Below are 16,557 nucleotides of genomic sequence, written 5' to 3'. Positions count from 1 at the left end.
GAGGGGATGCCTGGCTGGCTCAGACAGCGGGGAGTGCAACCCTTGATCTCAGGGTTGTGGGTTTGAGCCCCATGTTGGAGGTAGAGATTACTTAAAAAAATAAAATAAAATAAAAACAGATTTCGGATTTTTAAAAATCTGGTGTGTTATTCTGTAGTGTTTCAGTTAACAGAGACTTTGAAAATAGTGTTATTAAAGAAGGGGGACACTGTTCTTATGCACTGTGGGGTTTTGTTTTGTTCTTTTAATCTCAAATGATCTTCCAAAAATAAGGGCAGGAACAACTGAAGTTTGTTTTGTGCATCGTTTTATGTTAACCTTTATTGAATTTACAATAGGGCATCAGGAATTTAATCTCAATCTCCTAATTTTTATATATTAAATCTAAGGTTTAAGCTTCATTAGAACGGCGGAAATAACTGCTTATCATGGGTAAATAAAAAATAAATGTAAACATTCCCAACTCTTCCCGTTTAAGAATTATCTTTCTGGGGATGCCTGGCTGGCTCAGTCCGTGGAGCACACGACTGTTGATCTTGGGGTTGTTTGTACAGATTACTTAAAAATTAAAAAAAATAAAAATATCTTTTCAGATGCTGCTTTGCTTAGCCAAAGTTATGTTGTGGTTCAAGACTTTGCAGATAGCTCTGTTTCACAGAGAGAATATGAACATGGTTTTTGAAAAGGAGAACATTGATCCAACTTTGTGATTAAAAAAATGATTTGTTGATTTGTTTGTTTGTTGGGGGAGGGAGAAAGAATCCCAAGCAGGGATCTCACCAACCATGACATCTTGACCTGAGCCAAAATCAAGAGTCTGACGCTAGGGGCACCTGAGTGGCTCAGTCGGTTAAGCGTCTAACTTCAGCTCAGGTCATGATCTCACAGTTCATGGGTTTGAGCCCTGCGTGGAGCCTGCTTCAGATGCTGTGTCTTCCTCTCTCTCTGCCCCTCCCCTGTTTGCACTCTGTGTCTCTCTCTCTCTCTCTCAAAAATAAATAGTTATTAAAAAAAGAAAAAAGGAGTCTGACGCTTAACCAACAGAGCCACTCGGGCGCCCCCAGAACTTTGTGATTTTTTAATAATAATCAGGACTGGGGTGCCTGGATGGCTCAGTTGGTTGAGCATCCGACTTGGGCTCAGATCATGATCTCGCGATTCATGAGTTGGAGCCCCCTGTGCTGTTAGCACAGAACCTGCTTTGGATCCTCTGTTCCCCCTTTCTCTGCCCCTTCCCCACTTGTTTTCTCTCTCTCTCAAAATAAATAAGCAAACATTAAAAAAGTTAATCAGGACTATTGGCTTCAGAGGCCGTTGGGGAAGATGATGACTATTCACCATAAAAAATACAAAATTTAAAATTGTATTCGTTTATGTTCATGCTTGCTTTCAGATTTCTTAATGCTCAAAGGGCAAGGTGTTCCTTCAGGCTTGTATGATAGTATTTCTTTTTTTTTTTAAATTTTTTTTAACGTTTATTTATTTTTGAGACAGAGAGAGACAGAGCATGAATGGGGGAGGAGCAGAGAGAGAGGGAGACACAGAATCGGAACCAGGCTCCGGGCCATCAGCCCAGAGCCCGATGCGGGGCTCGAACTCACAGACCGTGAGATCGTGACCTGAGCTGAAGTCGGACGCTTAATCGACTGAGCCACCCAGGCGCCCCGATAGTATTTCTTTGATCAGCATCTGGTAGGATCTGCTCTGGATTTGGGCCCATCCTGTGACTGCAGCAGGGCCTGCCATCTGGTGACAGCTCATAGTTGATTTCTTTCTGTTCTTATGAGCACAGGTTGTGGGTTACCACCTGGTAACACGGGCCGGGATGGCCAAGGACCAGGGATAATGGGATCACTGGGTAGGATTGTACTGTTACTAAGGCACATGATGACAACCTTTTCAGATAAGTATAAAAAGAAATCCTCGGGGCACCTTGGTGGCTCAGTCAGTTGAGCGTCCGACTTCGGCTCAGGTCATGGTCTCATGGTTCCTGAGTTCATGCCCCACATCGGATTCACTGCTGCCACTGCAGAGCCTGTTTCAGATCCTGTGTCCTGTCTCTGCCCCTCCTCTGTTTTCTTTCTCTTTCTCTCTCTCAAAAATAAAAATAAACATTAAAAAAAAAATCAAGAGGGGCGCCTGGGTGGCTCAGTCGGTTAAGCGTCCGACTTTGGCTCAGGTCATGATCTCACAGTTTGTGAGTTCAAGCCCCGTGTCAGGCTCTGTGCTGACAGCTCAGATCCTGGAGCCTGCTTCAGATTCTGTGTCTCCTTCTCTCTCTGCCCCTCCCCAACTTGTGCTCTGTGTCTCTATGTCTCTCAAAAAAAAAAAATAATAATTAATTAATTAAAAAAATTGTTTTAAATAAAGAAATCCTGATATCATCCTTCCCAGTGCCATTCCTTGCTTTCATTAGGAACCTCACAATTCTCGAGTTGAAATGGTTTAATAACCTTTTGGGAGTGGTAAGTGATTAAATAAGCTATTAGTTGAAGTGCCTTCTTACAAAGTAAGAAACCAACAAATCGAAGCGACAGGGACATTATTCTTTAAAATGTCAGAGAATCTTGATGCAATGTCCAGCATTCTGAATGACCAAACAGGCTTTATGTGGAACTCGGGGCCAGCAGGTGTGGCCTGTATCATCTCAGCACAGATCAGGCAACCATTACAGATATGCGGACAGATGGGTGTAACTTCACACACCAGAGGCTCCTGGGACTGCTGTACAGAAGGACAGTCCTAGCCTGGCCCTTCCTGTAGGATGAGCTCTCTTTCCCTCCAATTTTCCCTGGGACCTCCCAGCTTTCGTTGTTATTATAACTTCATATAAAACTTCCTATAACTTCATCCCAATTCTCTGCTCGTGGAGTAGCCGAAGGCTTGCAACGAATTCCGGTCTCGCCATTCCTTCAACACTGGCCACAGTTTTCTAAATTTTGCTCTGCCTACTATATTCCTCTTCAATGCACTTCCGAAGTTGAGGAAACAATACATCGTATAGATCACTTCCGGTTTCAGAACAAAGATTATTTACAAGGGGGCAACAATGGGTGGTTTGGAACAAGGATAAAAGGAAGTATTTTGTTTCTGTTTTTTAGAGTTTTACCAAATGTTCAATTGTATTCTAAGAAAACAGAATTAAAATTAGAGGGGAAAAAAAAAGGCAAAACTGACTCTTTGCTGTCCCTTCAAGCCCAATCCTACAGACGTGCCTCTCTTTCTCCTGCTCCCTCAATTCTGCACAGACTTCATGTCAGCGCTACGACCCTAGACTGACTGAACTCACCTGCTGACACACCTGCCTCCCCAACTAGACCTTGAGCATCTGCTTTTGCTCATCTTTCCCACCTGTGTCCAAAACATGGCCTGGCTCACTTCAGTCACAGATGTAGTTAAGGAGTCAGTTGCTTTTTTTTTCTTAAAGTTTACTTATTTATTAAAAAAAAACTTTTTTAACGTTTTATTTTTATTTTTGTGACAGAGAGAGACAGAGCATGAACGGGGGAGGGGCAGAGAGAGAGGGAGACACAGAATCGGAAACAGGCTCCAGTCTCTGAGCCATCAGCCCAGAGCCCGATGTGGGGCTCGAACTCACGGACCGCGAGATCGTGAGCTGAAGTCGGACGCTTAACCGACTGAGCCACCCAGGCGCCCCGAAAGTTTACTTATTTATTTTGAGAGAGAAGGAGAGAGCGTGGGAGAGAGGGAATCCCAAGCAGGTTCCTCCCTATCGGCACAGAGCCTGAGCCAGGGCTTGATCTCACTAACCGTGAGATCATGATGGGAGCCGAAATCGAGAGTCGGATGCTCAACTGACAGAGCCACACAGGCGCCCCAGGAGTCAGTCACTTCTATATCAAGGCCATGGTCTAGTTAGAGAATTGTAACCTCTCATGTTCCCTCTTTGCAGGCATAGCCTTCTTGGAGACTGGGACACGTTAGTACAAATGTTGGAAAGGAACTGATTTTCCCATCGGTCCCTTACCCAGTGCAATGATCACAGAGACATGGGGTGATGACCGGAGCTCAGAGCCTCGGGCAACTTTCAGATGCATTTAGAAGTCTCAGTCCAAGTGGAGACACCTTTCTATCTACTGGAAACAAGTTTTTAATTTGGGAGAAAGAGAAAGGCCCTATTGACATGCATATCACAAGATGTTTCATGAATAGAAGTAGAACTACAGATGAGTTGAAGAGAGAGACATCCCAGGGACAAGGGCTCTATCAACTCAGTCTGTCACCCCCCTCAGAAAGCTCAGTCTTATCTTCTCTCCCAAATCCCACTCATTGATTGAGCCCATCTAGTGGCGTCTCTGATATCGTTACTGACCTCTCTTCCCATAGGCAATTTTCTCCAGTCCATGCCCTTCTTGTTCTAAAGTCCACTTGGACTTCTGAGACTCTTCTGCCACATTAACCCCAGGTTTGTACCCCCAGAAAAGAGCAGAGAGTTTTCAAATGGCCTCGAGGACAAGCCAGCTGAACCCTGCTTTGGAGGGAGCGACTTGGAGCAGGTAACCGCAATCACCTGAGGCCTTCAGGCCTTAGGGTAAAAGCCCAGAACTTGGCGGTGGAGCAGATCTCTGACAGTGAATGCACCCATTCAACTTTAGACCCGAGGAGACTCAGCCCAGAGAGGCCAGGTGACTTGCCCACCGTCACACAGTCTGCACATGACCTTGCACCCGGGAGTAAAGTGCCCTCCACACTCCATAGCTCTGTGTGCTTGTCTTCTTCAGCCCCTTTACCTGCTAAAATCAGATCGGCATGAACGTTGGCTAAGCTCTGGCATGGAGAAGTGGTTCTCAAACCGTGCTGCCCCTCTGGGGAATATTCTGAGAGTGTCTCTGAAGATGCAGACAAATGTCTGCTTTGGGTAAAAAGCCATTGGATGAGGGCTGTCAGGATGGCTCAGTCGGTTAAGCATCTGACTCTTGGTTTCGGCTCAGGTCATCTCACGGTTTGTGAGTTCTAGCCCCGAGCTGGGCTCCATGCTGACAGTATGGAGCCTGCCTGGGGTTCTCTTTCTCTTCCTCTCTCTCTGCCACTCCCTTGCTCTTTCTTTCTCCCTCCCTCCCTCTCTCCAAATAAATACATAAATAAACTTTTAAAAAGCCATTGGGTGATTTAAACACAGGTTTAAAAGTTACTGTTTTGGCAAGGTAGAAAACTGCAGTATTTAAATTAAAAGCCAATGTTATGGTTTTAGTTCCAAATAGACTAAGATTGACTGGTAAACTGTTTATTGCGGACACTTGTAAGAATAAAAGCTAAGGATGGGGGGAGCCTGGGCGGTTCAGTCAGTTGAGCCTCCAACTTTGGCTCAGGTCATGATCTCATGGTTCCGGAGTTTGAGCCCCACATCCTACTCACTGCTGTCAGTGTAAAGCCCGCTTTGGATCCTCTGTCCCCCTCTCTCTCTGCCCCTTCCCTGCTCATGCTTTCTCTCAAGAATAAATGAAATGTGTTTTTTTTTTAAAGCCTAAAAGATAAGGACTAAAGAGTCTTGACATTAATTTATATTTTCCCATGGGGCGCCTGGGTGGCTCAGTCGGTTAAGCATCCAACCTCAGCTCAGGTCATGATCTCATGGTTCGTGAGTTCGAGCCCCGCTCCCAGCTCTGAGCTCTCTCTCCCTCTCTCTCTGAACCTCATTGGATTCTCTCTCTCTCTTTCTCTCTCTGCCCCCTGCTCATTCATGCTGTCTAAAAATTGTATGTTCCTTAATTTTACATTCATTATAGTCTAAAACTGGGGCCTATCCGTGTATTTCTGTGTCTCTCTATGTCGCTTTGGGATGTGTGTCCCTATTTGGTAGATGACAATTCTCTTTCAGCACACATACTTTCTTTCCTTTGGAGAAGTTATGACATTTGTTCCTACTAATGGAAGCAAAGAAATAATGTTTCGGTGGGTTGGGGCCTCTGTGATGTGCCAAAGAAGAGAGGTAGTTGGCTACGAGGGCTGGCCCCCGGCTTTCTGGGCTCCTGCTTTGCTTGGACACCTGGGAAACCCTCATTCACTCTTTACCAAGTAGCAGGGGACCTAGAAGAGTGGTGGGAGCACACCTAGTTGATGCCCTCCATGCAATTCTCTCCACTTACATCATAAGCATGGGTTGCCCTCAAAGATCTCCAAAATTCTGGGCTTTTCTGATTCCTTTAGTTTTCCTAGGCTTCTTGCCAGCGATGCCACAAACTAAATCAGCCTACCAAAAGATTTTATAAAGGGGCACCTGGGTGACTCAGTCAGTTGAGCGACTGACTCTTGATTTTGGCTCAGGTCATGATCTCGCAGTTTGTGAGATCGAGCCCCATGTTGGGCTCTGGGCTGATAGCGCACAGCCTGCTTGGGATTCTCTCTCTCCTTCTCTCTCTCTGCCCCTTCCCTGCTCGTGCTCTCTCCCTCTCTTTCTCCCTCTCAAAATAAACATTAAAAAATTAAGGGTGCCTGGGTGGCTCAGTCGGTTAAGCGTCTGACTTTGGCTCAGGTCATGATCTCACGGTTCATGAGTTCAAGCCCTGCATCGGCTCTGTGTTGACAGCTCAGAGCCTGGAACCTGCTTTGGATTTTGCGCCTCCTTCTTTCTGTGCCCTCCCCCCACTCATGCTCTCTCTCTCTCTCAGAAATAAATAAAAATTAAATTAAAAAAATAAACACTAAAAAAATTAAACAAAAGAAATAAATAATTAAACAAAAAACCTTCTCAGTCCCTGAGATATCTATTGGTGAGAAAATATTTTATTTTTTAAATTAAATTTTATTTTAATGTTTTTAAATTTTATTCTTGAGTGCGGGGGAGACACAGAATCCGAAACAGGCTCCAGGCTCTGAGCTGTCAGCACACAGCCCGACGCGGGACTCGAACTCACACAGACGGTGAGATCACGACCTGAGCCGAAGCCGGACGCTCAACCGACTGAGCCACCCAGGCGCCCCAGATGCTGGTAACTGTCATCCAGACTCCTCTGAGCCTGCAGAAACGGCCCATCCGTCCTTGTTAAGAACCAGCGCTATCTTTCCATTCTCTTCCTACAACTAGAACCATTGATCTAGCCCTTCTTTTTCCTCAAGCCTCGCCCTCTGAGCTACCGGCTCTGGGAAGAAATTGGTAGCCCCAAACGACCCAGCAAAAGAGCCACCCAATTCAGAGGTGCGGAAGTAGTCAGTATTTGTTAGAGCCGTAAAGTGCGGCTGGCTGTCTCCCTTTCCGGATAACGACAACAGCACCTATTGTCACTGACGGCTTTCCCCGGAGTAAGGGGATCTGCCCGACCCTACCTAACTCAATTTTTCCCATTCTGGGCTCTTCCCCATCGTCGCTCTCTTCACCTAGGAACGTGTTCAAGAAATGTGATGAAAAAGAAAATGTGTCCAACTGCATCCAGTTGAAAACCTCAATTATTAAGGGTTTTAAGAACCAGTTGATAGGACAATTTCCAGGTATAGAACCATGGCTTAATCATATAATGCCTAAGAAAGATCTTGTCAGAATAGTGCGGTGCCATGAACCTAGAGAAATCCTTGCAGTAAATGGATTTAGAGAAACCCTTGCAGTAAAACTTACTAATTTTTAGACAAAGGGAAGGACCTTTTTATCCAACCCTAAGGTTACTCCACAAATATCCTTTTATCCTGGTGCCCCAGCAAGTTGATAAAGGAGCCATCACATTTGTACTCAGTCGAGCAAGCATTATGTGTCCAGGCTTAACGTCTCCTGGAGCCAAGCTTTACCCTGTTGCAGTACGTACGATCGTTGCAATCATGGCGGAAGGAAATCAGCATTTTCTGTGTGTGGGAATCATGAAGATATCTGCAGAAGATATTGAGTAAGTCAAGAAAGCAATTAGCATTAAAAACATCCATTATTTAAGTGATGGTCTGTGGCATATGAGAATATATAAATGAGCCTCAAAAGAAATACACTTGGACAAAATGTGGATAATAGTGCTGTCTTGTGTTTTTGTTGGTGTGTGACTGCATGAAGCCAATACTTCTGTGGTTATGCTGAGTAAATTCAGTGGATACTAAAAAAAAAAAGAAAAGAAGAAAAAAGGAAAAAAGAAAAGCAGCGTTTGTTATCATCTTGCTTGGAGACCATGCAAACAGCTCTGTCTACAAGACAAGGTCACTTTCCTTAAGACCTGTACCTTGGGGGCGCCTGAGTGGCTCAGTCGGTTAAGCATCTGACGTCGGCTGGGGTCATGAGCTCACGGCTTGTGAGTTTGAGCCCCACGTCGGCCTCTACGCCGACACCTCAGAGCCTGGAACCTGCTTCGGATTCTGTCTCCCTCTGTCTCTGCCGTCTCCTGCTCACGCTGTCTCTCTCTCTCAAAAATAAATAAACATTAAAAAAATTAAAAACAACAACAACCCGTACCTGTCTTCTCTACTAGCCCCCAGGCTATAACTCCCCCAGAAGACCTGCATGACCAACTGGGAGAAGACATGTGGGAGTGAGTTCTCAGGATGCTTGACCCCATGGCCAGACCACAAAGATGGGGAGCTCTCCTGAAATCCAAGATGTAACGCCCTGGCAAGTGCCCTGGGAGATGGTGCGACCTCAATACCTGCATTGCTCCTAGAAGCATGGAGAAGGTTATGACCCAGGCTAAGTGAATTGACATGCCAGAATGGCCGACAGTGGAGGCAGTGGGACAAGGTGCCGTATGGAGCTTGTGGCACTTGCCAGAGCAAGGGCCATAATGAAGGCCTCTGGGGTTCTGGAGCCAAAATGCAGACAGCAACTTCCCTGGAGCCTCATCCAGCAGGGGCCCAAGATGACAGTGGTGGAGGAAAAGATTCTCAGGTGGGGGATATGCCCGGTCATCCACCTGGCGGAGAAGGCACAGTGGACGAGGGTTAGAATTCACATTGACCTACAGCACAGGGGAATGGCCTGGCTGGCCGGTGAGGGGCCTGGAAGGTTGGGGATGAGGAGATGCGAAGTGGATGGGTGACTGGGAGACTATGCGGATTGCTGTATCATGTTAGTGCCCGCCAGACAGCATCCATCATGGAAGGGCTAACCGATGAAGACAGCTGACGTTGGCCAGCCTCGGTTGTTGATCACCCCGGGACCGGCACAACTGACACATGAATTAGTGTGGCCAAATAAATAAATAAATAAAAGTGGCCACCGTCATAGAGATGGAGCTTGTCAGCATGGACTGACGACTTGGGAAGGCTGATTTAGCTGCTGTCATCACTGAGTGCCCGCCCTGCCCGTCAGACGCCAGTACTGGGCCACCTGCAAGGCATCATCCCCGAGAACTCCGGCCAGTCGGCCACTTGACAGGAAGTTGAGAGTTTTCAGAGGCATGGGCATCCTGGGTCTGAGTTTGCTTTCCTCCCTGCAGGTCCTCGGGCAGCACCACTCTCTGGGGCTCCTGCAGCCTCTGGCCCATTGGCATGGGGTGCCACAGAGCACAGCACCAGACCAGAAGACAACCCCCACCCCCCCACCATATATTGAAGGAAATGCAGGAATGTGTTCATGACTGGGGGGGGGGTGTCCTCTGACTGAGTCACACATGGTACTTCCAGAAGCTGCCTGGCGGAGGGGGTGTTGGGATGGTCTGCGGAGGGGGTGAAGTAGCAGCTTGGAAGTGTGCTCTGTAAAGATGGGCATAGTCTTCTGATTCCATAGTATACGCTCGGTACTGAAAATAGTCTGGATGCTGTCTGCAATTCAGCAATTTGAAAGCTAGAGCAATCTGGTCAGCTTTTCTCTGAACATCATAACAGCATTTGAAGAGTCTCCCTCATCCTGCCATGAGAAAGAATGAAATCCTGCCATTTGCAACAATGTGGATGCAACTGGAGGGTATTTTGCTGAGTGAAATAAGTCAGTCAGAGAAAGACAGATGGCACACGTTTTCACTCATAACGTGGAACTTGAGAAACTTAACAGAAGACCAGAGGGAAAGCGAAGGGGAAAAAATAGTTTCTAACAGAGCGGGAGGGAGGCAAACCCTAAGAGACTCTCAAATACAGGGAACAAACTGAGGGTTGATGGAGGGGGTGGGGGAGAGGGGAAAATGGGAGATGGGCATTGAGGAGGGCACTTGTTGGGATGAGCACTGGGTGCTGTGTGTAAGCAACGAATCACGGGAATCTACCCCCAAAACCAAGAGCACATTGTACACAGTGTATGTTAGCCAATTTGACAATAAATTATATTAAAAAAAAAAAGTCTCCCTCATCCCAAATACTGACGCAATGGGTCCTTTGTTGTTTTGGAGGGGTGCCTATTGGGGAGGCGTGGAGGGTGTGTGTGTGTGTGTGTGTGTGTGTGTGTAAGAGCAGGGAAGAGGCGGGGTTGTAGGTTTTATGTTTAGCTGCTATGAAGTCTAGTTCCAGCTACTGCTCTCAAAGACTGCATAGTCAGTGCTGCTGACCTCAGCACAGTGTCCCCTCAAGTCTCAAGGTTTGGGCGACAATTCAAGTGAATACATTGCCCTAAGACGTTCTAAATGAGGGAGCCCGAGCCTGAGGCATCGTTAGAAACATCACAGTGTGGGGGTGGGGGAGCCCCTGGGTGGCTCGGTTGAGTCATGACTTTGGCTCAGGTCATGATCTCACGGTCTGTGAGTTCGAGCCCCACATCGGGCTCTGCGCTGACAGCTCAGAGCTTGGAACCTGCTTCGGAATCTGTGTCTCCCTCTCTCTCTCTCTGTCCCTCCCCTGTTCGTGCGTGCTCTCTCTTTCTCTCTCTTTCAAAAATAAATAAACATTAAAAAAATGAAAAAAAAAAAAGGGAACACCACAGTGGGTGCAAACGATACAGTCAGACATCTGTTTAGAAAGGCTCTGGAAATAAGTGGAGACAACCTACATGAGGCTGCTTCAGGTCCGCCACCTTTTGAGGATTTGGGGGCAACGACACATGATGGAAACATGCTTTCTGTGTTCAGTTACTGACGACTCTTAGGACCGTTGCCACTGAATCGTCTCCATGGTGTAGGGCAGATGTTTTCAAAATATGTTTCCCCAGGGGCCCTGGAGTAGCTTCACTTTCATCTGCTTCATATGAACAGGGGGCAAAGCAGATTTTGTTCCAGGACTAACAACACCCAGAAGCCATGGAGGGAGTGAGGGATGAACACGAAAGAAATGATCAAACCAGTGTCATAGTAAAATGATTCTACAGAGAAATGGTGGAAGGAATTCATTGCTTCACGTAGCAGGGCTTCCCTGCTCCCGTGTTACATGTTTGTATAAAAGAAAAGAAATCTGCTTCTAGAATAGATATTGCAACTCAAAACTTGGATTTTAACAGGCTGGAGAATTTTTTTTTTTTTTTTTGGGGAATGTATTGACCCCTAAAAAGATTTTTTTTTTTTTTTTTTTTTTTGCCTGGAGTAATTTCACTTGAAATTGATGTCTATTTCTGGGAGGGGTGGGAATTAACCAGCACACTCTGGAGTGTAGACCATCTTCCCTTTGCAGAGGACTCAAACTGGCCATTCTGATGTAGGAGTACTATAACACCAGAATGTAGCCTGCAGAGAAATACATTTTGTTTAAAAATAAGAAAAACAACAAAAAACCTCCCTTCATTGAAATCCTTTCCTGTTTAATAGAAACTTCCCAGGGCCACAAAGGCTTAGCCTTCGGGGCTGCAAATCAGACTCCAATGCTACCAGAGATGGGGAGGCGGGAACCGCCTTCAGGCCTGGGGACAAACCTCTCAGGAGCCCTGAAATTCAGGGGGGGCCTGTCCAAGGAAGGCAAATTCATTCAGTCAGCACAAATAGCACTATGCATTTTAATCTTTGAAGCTTTAAAAATAATAAATTTAATTTCTTGAAATTTCTGAAGAGGTTATAATGTATATGCACGTTTCAAGAACCTAAAAATATAAAACGACATCCTGATGGGCCTCCTACTACCTCCCTTTTTGCCCAGGACCCCTAACCTTCATAGTTAGCCCCTGTGGGTGTTTACATATATGCAAGTAAATACACGCGCACACACATACACACATGCATATAGGATATATATATTTCACATACACGCATGCATATAGGATATATATATTTCTCCTTCACCCCTCTCCCATTTAAAAGTACAGCTCCTGGGTGGCTTAATGGGTTAAGCATCTGACTCTTGATTTCGGCTCAGGTCATGATTTCACGATTTGTGAGACTGAGCCCTGAGTTAGGCTCTGCACGGCAGTGGGGAGGCTGCTTGGGATTCTCTCTCTCCCTCTCTCTCTTTCTCTGCCCCTCCCTCCTTCTCTCTCTTTCTCTCTCAAAAGAAATAAATAAACATTAAAAAAATACAAAAATGAAACTATATACGGTAGTGGCACCTGGGTGGCTCAGTTGATTGAGCATTGGAGTCTTGATTTCCGATTAGATCATGATTCCAGGATCATGGAATTGAGCCCCGTGTTGGGCTCCGTGCTGAGCGTAGAGCCTGTTTGAGATCCTCTCTCTCTCTCTCTCTCTCAAAAACAGTACAGTGGTAGTATACTAGGCACGGTGTTTTTTGTTGTTGTTTGTTTGTTTGTTTGTTTTTAAATGTTTATTTCTGAGAGAGAGAGAGAGAGCACAAGGAGGGGAGGGGCAGAGAAAGCAAGGGAGACAGAGAATCCAAGGCAGACTCCAGGCTCCGGGCTCCAAGCTGTCAGCACAGAGCCCGATGGAGGCCTTGAACTCACAAACTGTGAGATCATGACCTGAGCTGAAGTCTGTCAGTTAAGGGACTGAGCCACCCAGGTGCCCCTCTACATCGAGCTTTATGTTGCCTCTCTGTATAAGAAGGAAAACTAAGCTACCATTAAATGGATGTCTCTTAGGAGGCAACATATATCTCTAAGCAGTGAAAATATCATGGAGTCTCCTGAGAAAGCAGACGAGGAACCAAAGCATGGATTTCACTAGAACGGGGTGGGGGGGGGGTGGTCAACAAACTTTTTCTGTAAGGATCAGATAGTGAATGTTTTAGGTTTTTATGAGCCATATGGTCTTTGTCACAATTTCTCGACTCTGCCCTTGTAGTGTAAAAGCATCCACAGACAAAAAGTAAATGAACGGGCCTGACCTGTTTGAATAAAACCACTTTAAAAATGAACAGTGGGGGTGCCTGCGTGGCTCAGTCGGTTGGGCGTCCGACTTCGGCTCAGGTCATGATCTCGCGGTCCCTGAGTTCCAGCCCCGCATCGGGCTCTGGGCTGACAGCTCAGAGCCTGGAGCCTGTTTCGGATTCTGTGTCTCCTTCTCTCTCTGACCCTCCCCCGTTCATGCTCTGTCTCTCTCTGTCTCAAAAATAAATAAATGTAAAAAAAAAAAAAATGAACAGTGGGCTAGATCTGGCCTGTGAGCCATAGATTCCCAACCTTTCTATGAGAGAAGCAATGCGAAATGCTGTGCTGTGTGTTTCATGCAATCAGCTACCACCCAACATGCACATCTGTGTTGTACATTTCATACAACTTTGTTGGTGGGGGGGAAGCTGAGTGATCAGCAGTTATACTTAATGGAGAGAAGCAATAATTGTATTGTGCATCGGGTGCTACATGCCCCCTGATGTGGGAAGAAAGGTGTGTTAACAGCTATTTATTTTTCAGAGATAAACTTACCATGTTGTGCTCTGTTTTCTTTATATAACCTGCTGAGGGGAATAAAGTTAGGTGCACTACTTTCTCATGTAACATAGATCTTTGTGGATGTGTAATTCTTTCTTTGACCGTCTTGCTCTAATTCCACCTCCCCCCACCATGGTTATTACTTTTCTTTTTTTATTTTTATTTTTTTTACGTTTATTTATTTTTGAGACAGAGAGAGAGCATGAACGGGGGAGGGGCAGAGAGGGAGGGAGACACAGAATTTCGAAACAGGCTCCAGGCTCTAGGCTCTGAGCTGTCAGCACAGAGCCCGACGCGGGGCTCGAACTCACAGACCGCGAGATCATGACCTGAGCCAGAGTCGGACGCTTAACCGACTGAGCCACCCAGGCGCCCCTGGTTATTACTTTTTAATTGTGTATTGAAGTTGGGGGTGTCTCACCATATCTTTTAATACTTAGTGTCTCAAAAATCTAGCACTGACTGTGTTGTCCTCTTGAGAAGGAGACCTGAGTTACTAGCAAGGGTATCTCACTTAGATGAAATTTACATATGTGTATATGTATGTATGTATATGTGTATGTATATATATTAACATATATTTCTATTAATATATATTTCTTAAAATTTTTTTTCAATGTTTATTTATTTTTGAGAGAAAGAGACAGAGTGTGAGCAGGGGAGGGGCAGAAAGAGAAGGAGACACAGAATCTGAAGCAAAATCCAGGCTCTGAGCTGTCAGCACAGAGCCCCTTGTGGGGCTTGAACTCACGAACCATGAGATCATGGCCTGAGCCTAAGTCGGACACTTAACCGACTGAGCCACCCAGGTGCCCCAATATACATTTCTAAATAGTGTGTTCATTTAACTTGCTTTGGTGAAAAACAAACAAAAGCCCCGAGTTTTCAGTAACTGTATCTCACAGAGAAAGGAAACTCACCTCTGTGGACTCTGTGTTTCCTGCAACCTGGTTGGACTGAAAAAGCTGAATTAGTTGTAATTTTATCTTTCCTAGAGACAAAACTTTTAGGTGTGTAGACTATACTTTTTAATATATTCTCCTTGCAGAAGTGAATCATTTGGGAAAGCATTTGGCTCCATATTAAAAAACCCAACTAGGGTGGATGGTCCAAAAGAGGTTATTTTTTATCACTTAACAAGGCGTCCAGGAGACTCAAAAACCAAGCCTCTTCTTTCCTTTAGTCGTGCCATTCTTATAACGTGGTTACCATCTTCATGCTCGCACCTCATGGTTACAAGATGGCTGCTGCATCATCAGCCTCATAATTGTGTCCCACGAAGGGAGAAGTGCCAAGGACACAAAACATTTTCCAACCAAGTCTGTTCTTTTCAATTAGGAAAACAGCAGTGTTCTGGAAGCTCCACTCATAAGCCCTCTATAGTTTATCTCTTATACCAGAACTGTGTCATACGGCCAGCTCTAGCTGAGAAGCAAGTTGAGAATTCTGGACACAGTGCTACCCTGAATAAAAATTTGGTTTAGTTAGTAAGGAAAATGATGACAATGGATACTTTATGGGCACCATGTAGTGTTTGTCATGATATCTTTGCTAAAACGGTGATCATTGGATCTAAAGTTTATGTATATAGTTTTGGCCCCTTTAAAGCAATGTAAAGAAAAAGGAGACGATCTAGACGGGGGCAACTTAAATCACGGAAAGGGGAGGGGATTGTCTGCCGTGACCTTCAAAGGGCACTGGGTTTGGAGCCTGAAGTTCTAGCCTTCTAAGCCGATTCTTTAACTTACAGTCTGTGTGATATTGGTTGCATCAGACTCTCTTAGCCTGTTTTTCTTGATGGTAAATTGGGCACAGAGTGTTAGAGAGAAAGGGAGATAGAGACATTGTGTAAGCAACTGTGAATGGTAACAGTGGTTGCATCTTGCATAGAAAAACAAGACATCTTTATGGCATATTCTTCATGTAGTCCCTATTGAAGGGTGGTTAAATATGATTTACCAGGAGTTTCTAATTTCCCCAGGGGAAGTAACATTAACCTATTTAGAATATGTGCCGTAGGTAATCTGGAGGAAGAAAGTTGATTTTCCATGAGTTTTATCTCTCAGATATAAGAAATATACATCTACGTGGAGTAACTACTTCATGAAACTTATGGGAACATAAACTATAACCATCTATCCTATCTCCTATAACTCTGGTGATGCTGAACTTGAAACTCTTGTGTTGGTGCTCCTCAAAAATGACATGATTTTGAGTGATCTATTTTATGTTTAGAGATGAGACTCCAGGTGGATCAGTATCAGTAATGAAGGGGGAGTTCCTCAGCTCAAGAAAGAAATCTGATTCTGGTGGCTTAGTCAGTCATTCACCAAATATCTACTGAGTGCCAAGTCTGTGTCAGCCACTGTTCTAGATGTGGTTAGACAGAGTAAGAGAGAAAAGGTTCCCGTGTTCACAAAGCTTACATCCTACTGAAGGGGACCACAGTTTGGATAGACTGAGGTGAATAGATGGGAATATGCCAGCTAGATGATCCTTTTGGATGTTCAAAAACTTGTTTTCTGGATTTAAGCTATGATATTCACATTTTTCTCAATTTCTCAAAATGCAATTAATCTGAACTTTACTTTTATATTTGATTAATGGATTCAACACATATTTATTGAATACCTTCTCTGCCAGATACTGCTAAACACTGTGATATGATGGTAAGTAATAGCTCCACATTAACTGGGTAGAGTTGTACAGAAGATGAATTGGGTTCTTCATAGTTGCCTGTGAGGGGAATGTTACCTGTGTTTATCTCCCTAATAACGTGTGAAAGTGGACCAGTGTGTGTATTTAGGAAGCCAGCTAGAGCTGGAATTACTCATGGGGTGATAATGGAGTGTAAACACTAGTGAAGGTCAAGTAAAGATTTGAACTGGGTCTTGAAGAACCAGTACAAATTGAATGGGGGAGGTAGCAGAGAGTAAGTAGAAGGGAGGGAGACTATCCCA

General features: G+C 45.1%; 1 pseudogene; it reads left to right on the top strand.

Moving 5' to 3' along the window:
• The first annotated feature begins 2,575 nt into the window (after positions 1-2,575).
• On the top strand, positions 2,576-10,143 carry LOC106969120 (malignant T-cell-amplified sequence 1-like; annotated as a pseudogene).
• The last annotated feature ends 6,414 nt before the right edge of the window (positions 10,144-16,557 follow it).

The sequence above is a fragment of the Acinonyx jubatus genome, chromosome A2 (genome assembly GCF_027475565.1).
Source record: "Acinonyx jubatus isolate Ajub_Pintada_27869175 chromosome A2, VMU_Ajub_asm_v1.0, whole genome shotgun sequence".
NCBI lineage: Eukaryota > Metazoa > Chordata > Mammalia > Carnivora > Felidae > Acinonyx > Acinonyx jubatus.
This window is presented reverse-complemented; position numbering and strand designations above follow the sequence as displayed.